General features: G+C 46.8%; 1 pseudogene; it reads right to left on the bottom strand.

Moving 5' to 3' along the window:
- The window catches only part of LOC123481045, a 101002-nt pseudogene that overhangs the window by 11096 nt on the left and 68962 nt on the right, over nucleotides 1-20944 (bottom strand).

The raw sequence follows: 20944 nt of genomic DNA on the forward strand, positions 1-20944 counted from the left end.
AGTGAAAAATAAAAATAATGTATGCACTCACTAACTGTAAGTCGCTTCTGGATAAGAGCGTCTGTTAAATGACATAAATGTAAATGTAGTAGCAGCAGTAGTTGTAGTAGTAGTGGTAGTAGTTGTAGTGGTAGTATATGGTCCTCTTACCTCTAGTGTTGTAAGTACTATCCTCTCTACAGAAGAGAAGTAGGCCTCCCACAGGAACTGGGTCTGCTGTCTGAGAGACAAGATCTTGTCCTGGTGAATGGAACGCACCGTAGACGAATCTGGAACAATAGAACTACAGTCACAACTACGACTAATACAGTCGAAGGATCTGTCAATCAAACAGTCGGGAGACAATGAACATGTCAAAAATATCATTCTAACATACTGTAACTGATCACAAATATCTCAAAAATAATGTGTTGTCACTCAGCCGACTTAGCGGTACCTGGTGAATAAGGGGTTAAATATCTAATACAGTTGATTTGAAGGTGTGTGTACAACACCTGTAGAAGCAGTGTTTCGTCCCCAATCACAGCTGCTGTGTTCCAGTCGATGATCTCTGAGAAGGGCATCTCCCCAGCCGTTACTGAGTACCACGGTACACATGCAGCCCTGGAGGCCAACAGACGGGTAACACAGTAATGAGTATACAGTTACTGGACTGGAGGAGAACTATCCTTGGTATATGGCACTGTTATGCCAGTGCCACATACTCCATTGGCTATGGTATGTATAATAGTCTATTATGGTGCTTGTGTCAACACTATTCTCTAACACCATGAGGACAGTACATCACTATTATTGTGTTTGGTTCCATGAGGACAGTACATCAATATTATTGTGTTTGGTTCCATGAGGACAGTATATCACTATTATTGTGTTTGGTTCCATGAGGACAGTATATCACTATTATTGTGTCTGGTTCCATGAGGACAGTACATCACTATTATTGTGTCTGGTTCCATGAGGACAGTACAGTACATCACTATTATTGTGTCTAGTTCAATGAGGACAGTACAGTACATCACTATTATTGTGTTTGGTTCCATGAGGACAGTACATCACTATTATTGTGTCTGGTTCCATGAGGACAGTACAGTACATCACTATTATTGTGTCTGGTTCCATGAGGACAGTACAGTACATCACTATTATTGTGTCTGGTTCCATGAGGACAGTACATCACTATTATTGTGTTTGGTTCCATGAGGACAGTACATCCCTATTATTGTGTCTGGTTCCATGAGGACAGTACATCACTATTATTGTGTCTGGTTCCATGAGGACAGTACATCACTATTATTGTGTCTGGTTCCATGAGGACAGTACAGTACATCACTATTATTGTGTCTAGTTCAATGAGGACAGTACAGTACATCACTATTATTGTGTTTGGTTCCATGAGGACAGTACATCACTATTATTGTGTCTGGTTCCATGAGGACAGTACAGTACATCACTATTATTGTGTCTGGTTCCATGAGGACAGTACAGTACATCACTATTATTGTGTCTGGTTCCATGAGGACAGTACAGTACATCACTATTATTGTGTCTGGTTCCATGAGGACAGTACATCACATATTGTGTTTGGTTCCATGAGGACAGTACATCCCTATTATTGTGTCTGGTTCCATGAGGACAGTACATCACTATTATTGTGTCTGGTTCCATGAGGATAGTACATCACTATTATTGTGTCTGGTTCCATGAGGACAGTACATCACTATTATTGTGTCTGGTTCCATGAGGACAGTACGTCACTATTATTGTGTCTGGTTCCATGAGGACAGTACGTCACTATTATTGTGTCTGGTTCCATGAGGACAGTACATCACTATTATTGTGTCTGGTTCCATGAGGACAGTACAGTACATCACTATTATTGTGTCTAGTTCAATGAGGACAGTACAGTACATCACTATTATTGTGTTTGGTTCCATGAGGACAGTACATCACTATTATTGTGTCTGGTTCCATGAGGACAGTACAGTACATCACTATTATTGTGTCTGGTTCCATGAGGACAGTACAGTAAATCACTATTATTGTGTCTGGTTCCATGAGGACAGTACATCACTATTATTGTGTCTGGTTCCATGAGGACAGTACATCACTATTATTGTGTTTGGTTCCATGAGGACAGTCAATCCCTATTATTGTGTCTGGTTCCATGAGGACAGTACATCACTATTATTGTGTCTGGTTCCATGAGGACAGTACATCACTATTATTGTGTCTGGTTCCATGAGGACAGTACATCACTATTATTGTGGCTGCTTCCATGAGGACAGTACAGTACATCACTATTATTGTGTTTGGTTCCATGAGGACAGTACATCAATATTATTGTGTCTGGTTCCATGAGGACAGTACAGTACATCACTATTATTGTGTCTGGTTCCATGAGGACAGTACAGTACATCACTATTATTGTGTCTGGTTCCATGAGGACAGTACAGTACATCACTATTATTGTGTCTGGTTCCATGAGGACAGTACATCACTATTATTGTGTCTGGTTCCATGAGGACAGTACATCACTATTATTGTGTTTGGTTCCATGAGGACAGTACATCCCTATTATTGTGTCTGGTTCCATGAGGACAGTACATCACTATTATTGTGTCTGGTTCCATGAGGACAGTACATCACTATTATTGTGTCTGGTTTCATGAGGACAGTACAGTATATCACTATTATTGTGTCTGGTTCCATGAGGACAGTACGTCACTATTATTGTGGCTGCTTCCATGAGGACAGTACATCACTATTATTGTGTTTGGTTCCATGAGGACAGTACAGTACATCACTATTATTGTGTTTGGTTCCATGAGGACAGTACATCACTATTATTGTGGCTGCTTCCATGAGGACAGTACAGTATATCACTATTATTGTGTCTGGTTCCCATGAGGACAGTACATCACTATTATTGTGTCTGGTTCCATGAGGACAGTACAGTACATCACTATTATTGTGTTTGGTTCCATGAGGACAGTACATCACTATTATTGTGTCTGGGTTCCATGAGGACAGTACATCACTATTATTGTATCTGGTTCCATGAGGACAGTACATCACTATTATTGTGGCTGCTTCCATGAGGACAGTACATCACTATTATTGTGTCTGGTTCCATGAGGACAGTACATCACTATTATTGTGGCTGCTTCCATGAGGACAGTACATCACTATTATTGTGTCTGGTTCCATGAGGACAGTACATCACTATTATTGTGTCTGGTTCCATGAGGACAGTACATCACTATTATTGTGTTTGGTTCCATGAGGACAGTACATCACTATTATTGTGTCTGGTTCCATGAGGACAGTACATCACCACTATTGTGGCTGCTTCCATGAGGACAGTACATCACTATTATTGTGTCTGGTTCCATGAGGACAGTACATCACTATTATTGTGTCTGGTTCCATGAGGACAGTACATCACTATTATTGTGTCTGGTTCCATGAGGATAGTACATCACTATTATTGTGTCTGGTTCCATGAGGACAGTACGTCACTATTATTGTGTCTGGTTCCATGAGGACAGTACATCACTATTATTGTGTCTGGTTCCATGAGGACAGTACATAACTATTATTGTGTCTGGTTCCATGAGGACAGTACATCACTATTATTGTGTCTGGTTCCATGAGGACAGTACATTACTATTATTGTGGCTGCTTCCATGAGGACAGTACATTACATCACTATTATTGTGTTTGGTTCCATGAGGACAGTACATCACTATTATTGTGTCTGGTTCCATGAGGACAGTACATCACTATTATTGTGTCTGGTTCCATGAGGACAGTACATCACTATTATTGTGTCTGGTTCCATGAGGAGAGTACATCACTATTATTGTGTCTGGTTCCATGAGGACAGTACATCACTATTATTGTGTCTGGTTCCATGAGGACAGTACATCACTATTATTGTGTCTGGTTCCATGAGGACAGTACATCACTATTATTGTGTCTGGTTCCATGAGGACAGTACATCACTATTATTGTGTTTGGTTCCATGAGGACAGTACATCACTATTATTGTGTCTGGTTCCATGAGGACAATATATCACTATTATTGTGTCTGGTTCCATGAGGACAGTACAGTACATCACTATTATTGTGTCTGGTTCCATGAGGACAGTACATCACTATTATTGTGTTTGGTTCCATGAGGACAGTACATCACTATTATTGTGTCTGGTTCCATGAGGACAGTACATTACTATTATTGTGGCTGCTTCCATGAGGACAGTACATTACATCACTATTATTGTGTTTGGTTCCATGAGGACAGTACATCACTATTATTGTGTCTGGTTCCATGAGGACAGTACATCACTATTATTGTGTCTGGTTCCATGAAGAGAGTACATCACTATTATTGTGTCTGGTTCCATGAGGACAGTATACAGTGGGGAAAAAAAGTATTTAGTCAGCCACCAATTGTGCAAGTTCTCCCACTTAAAAAGATGAGAGAGGCCTGTCATTTTCATCATAGGTACACGTCAACTATGACAGACAAATTGAGAAAACAAATTCCAGAAAATCACATTGTAGGATTTTTAATGAATTTATTTGCAAATTATGGTGGAAAATAAGTATTTGGTCACCTACAAACAAGCAAGATTTCTGGCTCTCACAGACCTGTAACCTTCTTTAAGAGGCTCTTCTGTCCTCCACTTGTTACCTGTATTAATGGCACCTGTTTGAACTTGTTATCAGTATAAAAGACACCTGTCCACAACCTCAAACAGTCAGCACTCCAAACTCCACTATGGCCAAGACCAAAGAGCTGTCAAAGGACACCAGAAACAAAATTGTAGACCTGCACCAGGCTGGGAAGACTGAATCTGCAATAGGTAAGCAGCTTGGTTTGAAGAAATCAACTGTGGGAGCAAATATTAGGAAATGGAAGACATACAAGACCACTGATAATCTCCATCGATCTGGGGCTCCACGCAAGATCTCACCCCGTGGGGTCAAAATGATCACAAGAACGGTGAGCAAAAATCCCAGAACCACACGGGGGGACCTAGTGAATGACCTGCAGAGAGCTGGGACCAAAGCAACAAAGCCTACCATCAGTAACACACTACGCCGCCAGGGACTCAAATCATGCAGTGCCAGACGTGTCCCCCTGCTTAAGCCAGTACATGTCCAGGCCCGTCTGAAGTTTGCTAGAATGCATTTGGATGATCCAGAAGAGGATTGGGAGAATGTCATATGAAACCAAAATATAACTTTTGGTAAAAACTCAACTTGTCGTGTTTGGAGGACAAAGAATGCTGAGTTGCATCCAAAGAACACCATACCTACTGTGAAGCATGGGGGTGGAAACATCATGCTTTGGGGCTGTTTTTCTGCAAAGGGACCAGGACGACTGATTCGTGTAAAGGAAAGAATGAATGGGGCCATGTATCGTGAGATTTTGAGTGAAAACCTCCTTCCATCAGCAAGGGCATTGAAGATGAAACGTGGCTGGGTCTTTCAGCATGACAATGATCCCAAACACACCGCCCGGGCAACGAAGGAGTGGCTTCAGTAAGAAGCATTTCAAGGTCCTGGAGTGGCCTAGCCAGTCTCCAGATCTCAACCCCATAGAAAATCTTTGGAGGGAGTTGAAAGTCTGTGTTGCCCAGCGACAGCCCCAAAACATCACTGCTCTAGAGGAGATCTGCATGGAGGAATGGGCCAAAATACCAGCAACAGTGTATGAAAACCTTGTGAAGACATACAGAAAACATTTGACCTGTGTCATTGCTAACAAAGGGTATATAACAAAGTATTGAGAAACTTTTGTTATTGACCAAATACTTATTTTCCACCATAATTTGCAATAAATTCATAAAAAAATCCTACAATGTGATTTTCTGGATTTTTTTTCTCATTTTGTCTGTCATAGTTGACGTGTACCTATGATGAAATGTACAGGCCTCTCTCATCTTTTTAAGTGGGAGAACTTGCACAATTGGTGGCTGACTAAATACTTTTTTGCCCCACTGTATCACTATTATTGTGTCTGGTTCCATGAGGACAGTACATCACTATTATTGTGTCTGGTTCCATGAGGACAGTACAGTACATCACTATTATTGTGTTTGGTTCCATGAGGACAGTACATCACTATTATTGTGTCTGGTTCCATGAGGACAGTACATCACTATTATTGTATCTGGTTCCATGAGGACAGTACATCACTATTATTGTGGCTGCTTCCATGAGGACAGTACATCACTATTATTGTGTCTGGTTCCATGAGGACAGTACATCACTATTATTGTGGCTGCTTCCATGAGGACAGTACATCACTATTATTGTGTCTGGTTCCATGAGGACAGTACATCACTATTATTGTGTCTGGTTCCATGAGGACAGTACATCACTATTATTGTGTTTGGTTCCATGAGGACAGTACATCACTATTATTGTGTCTGGTTCCATGAGGACAGTACATCACTATTATTGTGGCTGCTTCCATGAGGACAGTACATCACTATTATTGTGTCTGGTTCCATGAGGACAGTACATCACTATTATTGTGTCTGGTTCCATGAGGACAGTACATCACTATTATTGTGTCTGGTTCCATGAGGATAGTACATCACTATTATTGTGTCTGGTTCCATGAGGACAGTACGTCACTATTATTGTGTCTGGTTCCATGAGGACAGTACATCACTATTATTGTGTCTGGTTCCATGAGGACAGTACATAACTATTATTGTGTCTGGTTCCATGAGGACAGTACATCACTATTATTGTGTCTGGTTCCATGAGGACAGTACATTACTATTATTGTGGCTGCTTCCATGAGGACAGTACATTACATCACTATTATTGTGTTTGGTTCCATGAGGACAGTACATCACTATTATTGTGTCTGGTTCCATGAGGACAGTACATCACTATTATTGTGTCTGGTTCCATGAGGACAGTACATCACTATTATTGTGTCTGGTTCCATGAGGAGAGTACATCACTATTATTGTGTCTGGTTCCATGAGGACAGTACATCACTATTATTGTGTCTGGTTCCATGAGGACAGTACATCACTATTATTGTGTCTGGTTCCATGAGGACAGTACATCACTATTATTGTGTCTGGTTCCATGAGGACAGTACATCACTATTATTGTGTTTGGTTCCATGAGGACAGTACATCACTATTATTGTGTCTGGTTCCATGAGGACAATATATCACTATTATTGTGTCTGGTTCCATGAGGACAGTACAGTACATCACTATTATTGTGTCTGGTTCCATGAGGACAGTACATCACTATTATTGTGTTTGGTTCCATGAGGACAGTACATCACTATTATTGTGTCTGGTTCCATGAGGACAGTACATTACTATTATTGTGGCTGCTTCCATGAGGACAGTACATTACATCACTATTATTGTGTTTGGTTCCATGAGGACAGTACATCACTATTATTGTGTCTGGTTCCATGAGGACAGTACATCACTATTATTGTGTCTGGTTCCATGAGGAGAGTACATCACTATTATTGTGTCTGGTTCCATGAGGACAGTACATCACTATTATTGTGTCTGGTTCCATGAGGACAGTACATCACTATTATTGTGTCTGGTTTCATGAGGACAGTACATCACTATTATTGTGTCTGGTTCCATGAGGACAGTACATCACTATTATTGTGTCTGGTTCCATGAGGACAGTACATCACTATTATTGTGTCTGGTTCCATGAGGACAGTACATCACTATTATTGTGTCTGGTTCCATGAGGACAGTGCATCACTATTATTGTGTCTGGTTCCATGAGCACAGTACATCACTATTATTGTGTCTGGTTCCATGAGGACAGTATATCACTATTATTGTGTCTGGTTCCATGAGGACAGTACATCACTATTATTGTGTCTGGTTCCATGAGGACAGTACAGTACATCACTATTATTGTGTCTGGTTCCATGAGCACAGTACATCACTATTATTGTGTCTGGTTCCATGAGGACAGTACAGTACATCACTATTATTGTGTCTGGTTCCATGAGGACAGCACATCACTATTATTGTGTCTGGTTCCATCAGGACAGTACATCACTATTATTGTGTCTGGTTCCATGAGGAGAGTACATCACTATTATTGTGACTGGTTCCATGAGGACAGTACATCACTATTATTGTGTTTGGTTCCATGAGGACAGTACATCACTATTATTGTGTCTGGTTCCATGAGGACAGTACATCACTATTATTGTGTCTGGTTTCATGAGGACAGTACATCACTATTATTGTGTCTGGTTCCATGAGGACAGTACATCACTATTATTGTGTCTGGTTCCATGGGGACAGTACATCACTATAATTGTGTCTGGTTCCATGAGGACAGTACATCACTATTATTGTGTTTGGTTCCATGAGGACAGTACATCACTATTATTGTGTTTGGTTCCATGAGGACAGTACATCACTATAATTGTGTCTGGTTCCATGAGGATAATACATCACTATTATTGTGTTTGGTTCCATGAGGACAGTACATCACTATTGTCACGGTTTCGGCCGAGGCTGCTCCTCCTCCTGGTTCGGGCAGGCTTCGGCGGTCGTCGTCCCCGGAGTACTAGCTGCCACCGATCGATGTTTCATGTTCGTTTGGTTTTGTCTTTATGTTGTACACCTGTGTCTTGTTAGTCCTCGTTAGTGTCCTATTTAGTTCTCGTTGGTTGTGTTTGTCTTTGTGTGTGATTGCTCATCTGTTTTCGTGTTGGAGCTACGTACTTCCCTCCAGTGTTTTGGAGAGGGTTTTCGCACATGTTAGTGCGCCGTTTGTTTTGACGCCTGTGTGCGCCCGTGATTTCGCCTTCGAGTTATTGTGCTTATTTTCTACGTGATTATTGCACTAAAGTCTTTTGGACTGAGCTTCTGCGTCCTGCGCTTGATTCATGCACCACACCCACCTTCAGCACCCCTTGACAGAATCACACACCAGAATGGAATCAGCAGGATCTGCAGTTACGCCTGAGTCGCTCGAGGAGCATGTCCGCGGCCAAGATGACCAGATACGACAACTGGGGACCGCTCTACAGGACGTCATCAACACCTTGCACCGATGGGAGGCCAGCGGGGTACCCACACCTCCACCTACTCTGCCAACCCCATCGGCCGGTCCACCAGTCCCAGGTCCGGAACCCAGGGGGATTCGGCTCTCGCTCCCGAGGGCGTATGACGGAACAGCTGCCGGGTGTCAGGGGTTGCTCCTGCAGGTGGAGCTCTACCTGGCCACTGTACACCCGGTGCCCTCGGGACACGAGAGCGTTTCCGCCCTCATCTCCTGTCTCACGGGCAAGGCGTTGGAGTGGGCTAACGCCGAGTGGAGGAAGATGGACGCCAACACCATCTCCTACGCCGAGTTCTCCCGTCGCTTCAAGGCCGTGTTTGACCATCCACCTGAGGGCAAAGCGGCGGGGGAGCGTCTAGTCCACTTGAGACAGGGGAGGAGGAGCACACAGGCGTTTGCTCTAGAGTTCCGGACTCTAGCGGCGGACGCAGGGTGGAATGAATGGGCCCTCATTGACCATTTTCGATGTAGCCTACGGGAGGACGTTCAACGTGAGTTGGCCTGCAGGGATACCCATCTTACCTTCGACCAGTTGGTCGATATGTCCATCCGTCTGGACACCCTGCTGGCCACCCGTGGGACGTCCCGAGGGGGTCCGTCCATTCCCGCCCTCCGGCACCTCCGAGCCGAGCCCTATGGAGCTCGGGGGTGCCGGCGCTAGAGAAAGGAGGAGGAGGAGCCCGAGGGGGCCTGTCTCCTGCACCAAGTGCGGTCGTGGAGGGCACACTGCGGCCAGGTGCTGGGGAGGGTTCTCCGGGGGAGAAGACAACAGGCCACGCACTGGGGGGCCTCCCAGGTGAGTAGACGTCCCACTTACCCAGAGCTTTCTGTTGCGCACTTTTGTATACCTGTTTGTTTTCCACAGGTTGCACCTCATTCCCAGCATAAGGCGCTAGTAGATTCAGGCGCAGCTGGGAATTTTGTTGATCGGAAGTTTTGTGTAGATTTAGGGATCCCTCTCCTACCTGTTGACAAACCTTTTCCCGTTCATGCCTTAGATAGCCGCCCGTTGGGGTCGGGGTTGATTAGGGAGATCACAGCGCCACTTAGGATGTGTAAGCAGGGGGGTCATGAAGAGACTATACAGCTGTATCTGATCGACTCTCCTGCGTACCCAGTGGTGCTGGGAATTCCCTAGTTAAGCACCCATAACCCTGCTATTTCGTGGCAACAGAGGGCTCTCGATGGGTGGTCTGCTCAGTGCGAGGGGCGATGTCTGGGGTGTTTCGTGGGGGCGACTTCGGTGGAGAGTCCAAACCAAGTGCCCGCACTGCACATTCCGCCTGAATATGGGGATTTAGCTCTCGTGTTTGAGCAAGACTAGGCGACGCAGTTGCCTCCTCACAGACAGGGGGATTGTGCGATTGATCTCCAGGCAGGAGCAGCGCTCCCACGGAGCCAGTGTATCCTTTGTCTCAAGAGGAGAGAAAAGCTATGGAGACTTACATAGCCGAATCTTTGAGACAGGGATACATTCGGCCCTCCACTTCTCCCGCCTCCTCGAGCTTCTTTTTGTGAAAAAGAAAGATGGAGGGTTGCGTCCGTGCATTGATTACCGTGGTCTCAATCAGATTACTGTGAAATAAAGTGATCCACTCCCTCTGATTGCGACTCCATGAAGGAGTCATTGCATGGAGCGGGTTTTTCACAAAACTGGATCTCAGGAGCGCGTATAACTTGGTGCGCATTAGGAGGGCGACGAATGGAAGACAGCGTTTAGTACCACGTCAGGTCATTTTCGAGTATCTTGTCATGCCATATGGGTTGATGAATGCTCCATCAGTCTTCCAATCCTTCAGAGATGACATTTTCCGGGATATGCAGGGACAAGGGGTGGTCGTGGACATTGATGATATTCAGGTGTACTCGCCTACCCGAGCCGAGCATGTAACCCTGGTGCGTCGTGTATTGAGGAGGCTGTTGGAGCACGACCTATATGTCAAGGGGCAGAGAAATGTCTGTTTTTCCAGGAGTCGGTCTCCTTTTGGGTTATCGGTTGTCCGCGTCAGGGGTGAGAATGGAGGTGGATCGTAGTGTCCGCAGGCGTGAATTGGCAAACCCCAACCACTGTAAAAGAGGTGCAGCAGTTCTTGGGCTTTATGAATTACTACCGGAGGTTTATCCGGGCTTTTGGACAGGTGGCAGCTCCCATCACGTCCCTTCTGAAAGGGGGTCCGGTGCGCCTGCAGTGGTCAGCTGATGCGGACAGGGCCTTTGGGAGACTGAAGGACCTGTTTACGTCGGCCCGGTGCTGGCGCATCCGGATCCCGCATTACCCTTTCTGGCTGAGGTGGGACGCGCTCTGAGGCAGGTATAGGGGCCGTTCTTCTCAACGGTCCGGCTCGACACCCAAACTCCGCCCCTGTGCTTTTTACTCAAAAGCTCAGCCCGCGGAGGGTAACCATGACGTTGGGGACAGGGAGCTGTTAGCTGTAGTTCAAGCCCTTAAGGTGTGGAGGCATTGGCTGGAGGGGGCTCAACACCCTTTCTCATTTTGACTGACCATCGGAACCTGGAGTACATCCGGGCAGCGAGGAGACTGAACCCTCGCCAGGCTCGATGGAGTATGTTTCTCACCAGGTTCGTATTTAAAATCACGTACATCCCTGGGTCCCAGAATGGTAAGGCAGATGCACTGTCCCGGCGGTATGACACGGAGGAGAGGTCCGTTGAGCCTACTCCCATACTACCGGAGTCTTGCCTTGTGGCACCGGTGGTGTGGAGAGGTCGATGCCGAATCGAGCGAGCGTGCGTGCACGACCCAGCCCTCCACAGTGTCCTGAGGGTCGGAAGTACGTTCCGCCCGAGATTCGGGATCGACTCATTTACTGGGCTCACACGTCACCCTCCTCTGGACATCCGGGTATTGGCCGGACAGTGCATTGCCTTAGCACTAAATACTGGTGGCCTACTTTGGCTAGGGGATGTGAGGGTTTATGTCTCCTCCTGCTCGGTGTGCGCCCAGTGTAAGGCGCCCCGACATCTGCCCAGGGGTAAGTTACAACCCCTGCCCGTTCCACAACGACCATGGTCCCACCTCTCGGTGGATTTTGTGACAGACCTTTCCCTCTCTCAGGGGAATACCACCATCCTGGTCGTTGTGGACCGGTTCTCAAAGGCCTGTCGTCTTCTCCCTATGTCGGGTCTTCCTACTGCCCTACAGACCGCTGAGGCCCTATTCACCCACGTCTTCCGGCATTACGGGGTACCCGAGGATATAGTGTCTGATCGAGGCCCCCAGTTTACCTCCCGTGTCTGGAGAGCGTTCATGGAGCGTTTGGGGGTCTCGGTTAGCCTTACCTCAGGGTACCACCCGGAGAGTAACGGGCAGGTAGAACGTGTCAACCAGGATGTGGGTAGGTTTCTGAGGTCGTATTGCCAGGACCGGCCTGAGGAGTGGGCACGGGATCCCTGGGCCGAGATGGCCCAGAACTCTCCGCCACTCCTCTACCAACCTAACCCCTTCCAATGTGTGTTAGGTTACCAGCCGGTTCTGGCACCGTGGCAGCAGAGCCAGATCGAGGCCCCTGCGGTGGATGATTGGATGAGGCGCTCGGAAGAGACGTGGAACGCTGCCCACGTCCACCTGCAGCGGGCCGTCCTTCGTCACAAGGCGAGCGCGATTCCACCGCAGTGAGGGGCCGGTGTACGCACTCTGGAGATCGAGTCTGGCTCTCTACCAGAAACCTACCCCTCCGCCTGCCCTGCCGGGAAGCTGGGTCGGCGGTTTGTGAGGGCCCTTTAAAGTCCTGGAGAAGATTGAACGAGGTATGTTATAGGTTACATCTACCTGTTGAGTATAAGAATATTAACCCCTCGTTCCATGTGTCTCTTCTCAGGCCGGTGGTAGCTGGTCCACTCCAGGACAATGAGATAGGAGAGACTCCTCCGCCCCACTGGACACGAGGGGGCTCCGGCGTACACCGCTCGGTCCATCTTGGACTCCAGACGCCGGATGGGGTCTCCAGTATCTCGTGGAGTGGGAGGGGTAAGGCCCGGAGGAGCGGTGCTGGGTGCCGCGGAGGGACATCCTAGACCCATCTCTCCTGTCGGAGTTCCACCGGAACCATCCTCGCGCGCCCCCCTTCTCCGCGTCCTCCTGGTTGTCCCCGAGGCCGGGTCGGCGCACGGCTGAGCCGCGCGTCAAGGGGGGTACTGTCACGGTTTGCCGAGGCTGCTCCTCCTCCTGGTTCGGGCAGGCTTCGGCGGTCGTCGTCCCCGGAGTACTAGCTGCCACCGATCGATGTTTCATGTTCGTTTGGTTTTGTCTTTATGTTGTACAGCTGTGTCTTGTTAGTCCTCGTTAGTGTCCTATTTAGTTCTCGTTGGTTGTGTTTGTCTTTGTGTGTGATTGCTCTTCTGTTTTCATGTTGGAGCTACGTACTTCCCTCCAGTGTTTTGGAGAGGGTTTTCGCACATGTTAGTGCGCCGTTTGTTTTGACGCCTGTGTGCGCCGTGATTTCGCCTTCGGGCTTATTGTGCTTATTTTCTACGTGATTATTGCACTAAAGTCTTTTGGACTGAGCTTCTGCGTCCTGCGCTTGATTCATGCACCACACCCACCTTCAGCACCCCTTGACAACTATTATTGTGTCTGGTTCCACGAGGACAGTACATCACTATTATTGTGTCTGGTTCCATGAGGACAGTACAGTACATTTGATTTACATTTGAGTCATTTAGCAGACGCTCTTATCCAGAGCGACTTACAGGAGCAATTAGGGTTAAGTGCCTTGCTTAAGGGCACATCAACAGATTTTTCACCTAGTCGGCTCTGGGATTAGAACCAGCGACCTTTCGGTAACTGGCACAACGCTCTTACCCACTAAGCTACCTGCCGCCCCAGTGTTTGGTTCCATGAGGACAGTACATCACTATTATTGTGTCTGGTTCCATGAGGACAGTACATCACTATTATTGTGTTTGGTTCCATGAGGACAGTACATCACTATTATTGTGTTTGGTTCCATGAGGACAGTACATCACTATTATTGTGTCTGGTTCCACGAGGACAGTACATCACTATTATTGTGTCTGGTTCCATGAGGACAGTACAGTACATAACTATTATTGTGTTTGGTTCCATGAGGACAGTACATCACTATTATTGTGTTTGGTTCCATGAGGACAGTACATCCCTATTATTGTGTTTGGTTCCATGAGGACAGTACATCCCTATTATTGTGTCTGGTTCCATGAGGACAGTACATCCCTATTATTGTGTCTGGTTCCATGAGGACAGTACATCACTATTATTGTGTTTGGTTCCATGAGGACAGTACATCACTATTATTGTGTCTGGTTCCATGAGGACAGTACATCACTATTATTGTGTTTGGTTCCATGAGGACAGTACATCCCTATTATTGTGTCTGGTTCCATGAGGACAGTACGGTACATCACTATTATTGTGTTTGGTTCCATGAGGACAGTACATCCCTATTATTGTGTCTGGTTCCATGAGGACAGTACATCACTATTATTGTGTCTGGTTCCATGAGGACAGTACATCACTATTATTGTGTCTGGTTCCATGAGGACAGTACAGTACATCACTATTATCGTGTCTAGTTCCATGAGTACAGTACATCACTATTATTGTGTTTGGTTCCATGAGGACAGTACATCCCTATTATTGTGTCTGGTTCCATGAGGAGAGTACATCACTAATATTGTGTCTGGTTCCATGAGGACAGTACATCACTATTATTGTGTTTGGTTCCATGAGGACAGTACAGTACATCACTATTATTGTGTCTAGTTCCATGAGGAAAGTACAGTACATCACTATTATTGTGTCTGGTTCCATGAGGACAGTACAGTACATCACTATTATTGTGTCTGGTTCCATGAGGACAGTACATCACTATTATTGTGTCTGGTTCCATGAGGACAGTACATCAATATTATTGGTTCCATGAGGACTGTACATCACTATTATTGTGTTTGGTTCCATGAGGACAGTACATCACTATTATTGTGTCTGGTTCCATGAGGACAGTACATCACTATTATTGTGTCTGGTTCCATGAGGACAGTACAGTACATCACTATTATTGTGTCTGGTTCCATGAGGACAGTACAGTACATCACTATTATTGTGTTTGGTTCCATGAGGATAGTACATCACTATTATTGTGTCTGGTTCCATGAGGACAGTACATCACTATTATTGTGTCTGGTTCCATGAGGACAGTACATCACTATTATTGTGTCTGGTTCCACGAGGACAGTACATCACTATTATTGTGTCTGGTCTCCATGAGGACAGTACAGTACATCACTATTATTGTGTCTGGTTCCATGAGGACAGTACAGTACATCACTATTATTGTGTCTGGTTCCATGAGGACAGTACACTACATCGCTCTCTCTCTCCCACTACTCTCTCCTCTTCCATCCTATCATCTCTTCCCTCTGCTCAATCCTTCTCCCTCCAATCTCCTGATTCTGCCTCCTCAACCCTCATCTCCTCCCTTCTGCATCCTTTGACTCTCTGTGTCCCCCTATCCTCCCGGCCGGCTCGGTCCTCCTCCAGCTCCGTGGCTTGATGACTCATTGCGAGCTCACAGAACAGAGCTCCGGGCAGCTGAGCGGAAATGGAAGAAAACTAGACTCCTCGGACCTGGCATCTTTTCACCCCTCCTCTCTACATTCTCTTCATCTGTTTCTGCTGCTAAGGCCACTTTCTACCACTCTAAATTCCAAGCATCTACCTCTAACCCTAGGAAGCTCTTTGCCACATTCTCCTCCCTGCTGAATCCCCCTCTCTGTGGATGACTTCGTCAACCACTTTGAAAAGAAGGTTGACGACATCCGATCCTCGTTTGTTAAGTCTAATGACACTGATGGTCCTGCTCACACTGCCCTACCCTATGCTTTGACTTATTTCTCCCCTCTCTCTCCAGATAAAATCTCGCGACTTGTGACTGCAGGCCGCCCAACAACCTGCCCGCTTGACCCCATCCCCTCCTCTCTTCTCCAGACCATCTCCGGACCTTCTCCCCTACCTCACCTCGCTGATCAACTCATCCTTGACCGCTGGCTATGTCCTTCCGTCTTCAAGAGAGCGAGAGTTGCACCCCTTCTCAAAAAACCAACACTGATCCCTCTGATGTCAACAACTACAGACCAGTATCCCTTCTTTCTTTTCTTTCCAAAACTATTGAGCGTGCCGCCTTAGCCAACTCTCTTGCTATCTCTCTCAGAATGACCTTCTTGACCCAAACCAGTCAGGTTTCAGGACTGGTCATTCAACTGAGACTGCTCTTCTCTGTGTCACGGAGGCTCTCCGCACTGCTAAAGCTAACTCTCTCTCCTCTGCTCTTGTCCTTCTAGACCTGTCTGCTGCCTTTGATACTGTGAACCATCAGATCCTTCTCTCCACCCTCTCCGAGCTGGGCATTCTCCGGCGCGGCTCACTCTCTGGATTGCGTCCTACCTGACGGTCGCTCCTACCAAGTGGCGTGGCGAGAAGCTGTCTCCGCACCCACGTGCTCTCACCACTGGTGTCCCCCAGGGCTCAGTTCTAGGCCTCTCTCCTATTCTCGCTATACACCAAGTCACTTGGCTCTGTCATATCCTCACATGGCCTGTCCTATCATTGCTACGCCGACGATACACAACTAATCTTCTCCTTTCCCCTTCTGATAACCAGGTGGCGAATCGCATCTCTGCATGTCTGGCAGACATATCAGTATGGTGACGGATCACCACCTCAAGCTGAACCTTGGCAAGACGGAGCTGCTCTTCCTCCCGGGGAAGGACTGCCCGTTCCATGATCCTCGCCATCACGGTTGGACAACTCCGTTGTGTCCTCCTCCCAGAGTGCGAAGAGCCTTGGCGTGACCCGACAACACCTCTGTCGTTCTCCGCTAACATCAAGGCGGTGACCCGATCTTGCAGGTTCATGCTCTACAACATTCGGAGAGTACGACCCTGCCTTACACAGGAAGCGGCACAGGTCCTAATCCAGGCACTTGTCATCTCCCCGTCTGGATTACTGCAACTCGCTGTTGGCTGGGCTCCCTGCCCTGTGCCATTAAAACCCCTACAACTCATCCAGAATGCCGCTGCCCGTCTGGTGTTCAACCTTCCCAAGTTCTCTCACGTCACCCCGCTCCTCCGCACACTCCACTGGCTTCCAGTTGAAGCTCGCATCTGTTACAAGACCATGGTGCTTGCCTATGGAGCTGTGAGGGGAACGGCACCTCCGTACCTTCAGGCTCTGATCAGTCCCTACACCCAAACGAGGGCATTGCGTTCATCCACCTCTGGCCTGCTGGCTCCCCTTCCTCTGCGGAAGCATAGTTCCCGCTCAGCCCAGTCAAAACTGTTCGCTGCTCTGGCACCCCAATGGTGGAACAAGCTCCCTCACGACGCCAGGACAGCGGAGTCACTCACCACCTTCCGGAGACATTTGAAACCCCACCTCTTTAAGGAATACCTGGGATAGGATAAAGTAATCCTTCTACCCCCCCCTAAAAAAATAATAATTGTAAAGTGGTTATCCCACTGGCTATAGGGTGAATGCACCAATTTGTAAGTCGCTCTGGATAAGAGCGTCTGCTAAATGACGTAAATGTAAAATGTAAATGACAGTACATCACTATTATTGTGTCTGGTTCCATGAGGACAGTACATCACTATTATTGTGTCTGGTTCCATGAGGACAGTACAGTACATCACTATTATTGTGTCTGGTTCCATGAGGACAGTACATCACTATTATTGTGTCTGGTTCCATGAGGACAGTACAGTGAACCCAAAAACAGCTGGTCCCTGGTGTCAGGACTAATGACACTAATGCAGTCCCTGCCTGCCTGCTGAACCATCTACTAATGCAAATGATCTTCAGCAAAACAACAACAAATCATCACAGACATGAAATCAGTGGTTTGGGGCTTTAAAACATGCTGCACCATCTGGCCGTCTGTTTCTTTAGCAGAACTTTCTTCTTCCTTTGAGCTATAATCAATTGTATTCAAGCACCGCACAGCAAGCCATTACCTGTGAACTCTAGTCATTACAACAGCCTAATTCATTCCATTTCAAAAGGAGTCTTTGCTCAAATTGTTGTTATATTGTGAGTAAAGTACAATGGTAAACAAAAGCCTACATTTCATTTGAGCCTATTTGCATGTGTAAATGTGTATGCAAATGTGTTTGTTTGCATGCGTGTTTGTTTGTGTGTGTGTCACTGTCTGTGTGTCCAAATAGAGACTACAGCCCTGACAGCCAGGATGTGTCCCCAAATAGAGACTACAGCCCTACCAGCCAGGGTGTGTCCCCAAATAGAGGCTACAGCCCTACCAGCCAGGGTGTGTCCCCAAATAGAGGCTACAGCCCTACCAGCCAGGATGTGTCCAAATAGAGACTACAGCCCTACCAGCCAGGGTGTGTCCCCAAATAGAGGCTACAGCCCTACCAGCCAGGGTGTGTCCCCAAATAGAGTCTACAGCCCTGACAGCCAGGATGTGTCCCCAAATAGAGGCTACAGCCCTGACAGCCAGGATGTGTGTCCAAATAGAGGCTACAGCCCTACCAGCCAGGGTGTGTCCCCAAATAGAGTCTACAGCCCTGACAGCCAAGGTGTGTCCCCAAATAGAGGCTACAGCCCTACCAGCCAGGATGTGTCCAAATAGAGACTACAGCCCTACCAGCCAGGGTGTGTCCCCAAATAGAGTCTACAGCCCTGACAGCCAGGATGTGTCCCCAAATATAGTCTACAGCCCTGACAGCCAGGATGTGCCCCCAAATAGAGTCTACAGCCCTGACAGCCAGGATGTGTCCCCAAATAGAGGCTACAGCCCTACCAGCCAGGATGTGTCCCCAAATAGAGGCTACAGCCCTGACAGCCAGGATGTGTCCCCAAATAGAGGCTACAGCCCTACCAGCCAGGATGTGTCCCCAAATAGAGGCTACAGCCCTGACAGCCAGGATGTGTCCCCAAATAGAGGCTACAGCCCTGACAGCCAGGATGTGTCCCCAAATAGAGGCTACAGCCCTACCAGCCAGGGTGTGTCCCCAAATAGAGTCTACAGCCCTGACAGCCAGGATGTGTCCCCAAATAGAGGCTACAGCCCTACCAGCCAGGGTGTGTCCCCAAATAGAGACTACAGCCCTACCAGCCAGGGTGTGTCCCCAAATAGAGGCTACAGCCCTACCAGCCAGGGTGTGTCCCCAAATAGAGTATACAGCCCTGAAAGCCAGGACGTGTGACCTCCTGTCCTTAACCTGTTAAACTGGGTGTCCACACACATTAACCAGATCCCACACAATCTTCTGAAATATGTCCCCCTGCCCACTCACAACGCACTGACACTGGCTGATACCACTCAGCCAAGGAACCGTATTCCCACTCACAACGAACTGACACTGGCTGATACCACTCAGCCAAGGAACCGTATTCCCACTCACAACGCACTGACACTGGCTGATACCACTCAGCCAAGGAACCGTATTCCCACCACAACGCACTGACACTGGCTGATACCACTCAGCCAAGGAACCGTATTCCCACTCACAACGCACTGACACTGGCTGATACCACTCAGCCAAGGAACCGTATTCCCACTCACAACGCACTGACACTGGCTGATACCACTCAGCCAAGGAACCGTATTCCCACTCACAACGCACTGACACTGGCTGATACCACTCAGCCAAGGAACTGTATTAGGCTTAGCCTATAGTACACAGGCAGACCCAAGACAATGATCTGGACCTCAGATTTACCTCAGAGCACAGCCAATCATCCACGACATTATACAAACCGCTTTGGAACTTGGTCTGTCTGTTTGCATATGACTCTATATGACAGACACACCTACCTTGTAAACGACCCTGTCACATATTCTGACCTTTACCACAGCAAAGTGAACCCTGCTTCTGTTTGGAAAAACAATTAAATAATAATAATAATATGCCATTTAGCAGACGCTTTTATCCAAAGCGACTTACAGTCGTGCGTGCATACATTTTTGTGTATGGGTGGTCCCGGGGATCGAACCCACTACCATGGCGTTACAAGCGCCGTGCTCTACCAGCTGAGCTACAGAGGACCACAATTACAGAACAAGCTCTATTTTGGTGGCCTCTGGTACATTATAACGCCTTGATTCCATCTGAAATGCACAGCTAAATTATTGAATATTTTAACGACTTTAAATCCCAGATTGGTAAAATTGGTTGGGGGTATTGAGACGTGACTTTACAATTAAAAATGACTGAAAATGTATGAATTCAGTGTATTGTTAGTCGTTTTGGATATTGTCTAGGCCTAGATGATCAGGAATATTTTCTAAGTAAGATAACTTTTTTAAACATTTAACCTGTCTTCTCTTGAGATTAAAGTCATTTTCAGTAATTTCAGTGAACTATCCCTTTAACAGATTGGCCTGACAATCAATCACTGTGGGTGGGACTGAGGGAAGGTGGAAGATTAGTCATTTAGTCAAAAAAACTAGTTGAGGATACTCTTTCCATTTAATTTATTGTGGCGAAAACCTATGAAAAAAGGTCTCAAGAAAACATTGATTCCCTGTTGAGAAACAATATAGAATTGCAGGAAAATTGTTTTAAAAATGCAAAATATTTTAGGAGATTGTATAAAAGTGGGGGTAAAAGACCAAGTCCATATTATGGAAAGAACAGCTCAAATAAGCAAAGAGAAATGACAGTCCATCATTACTTTAAGACATGAAGGTCAGTCAATCCGGAGAATTTCAAGAACTTTGAAAGTTTCTTCAAGTGCAGTCGCAAAAACCATCAAGCGCTATGATGAAACTGGCTCTCATAAGGACCGCCACAGGAAATGAAGACCTAGAGTTACCTCTGCTGCACA

The sequence above is a fragment of the Coregonus clupeaformis genome, chromosome 17, assembly GCF_020615455.1.
Source record: "Coregonus clupeaformis isolate EN_2021a chromosome 17, ASM2061545v1, whole genome shotgun sequence".
Lineage (NCBI taxonomy): Eukaryota > Metazoa > Chordata > Actinopteri > Salmoniformes > Salmonidae > Coregonus > Coregonus clupeaformis.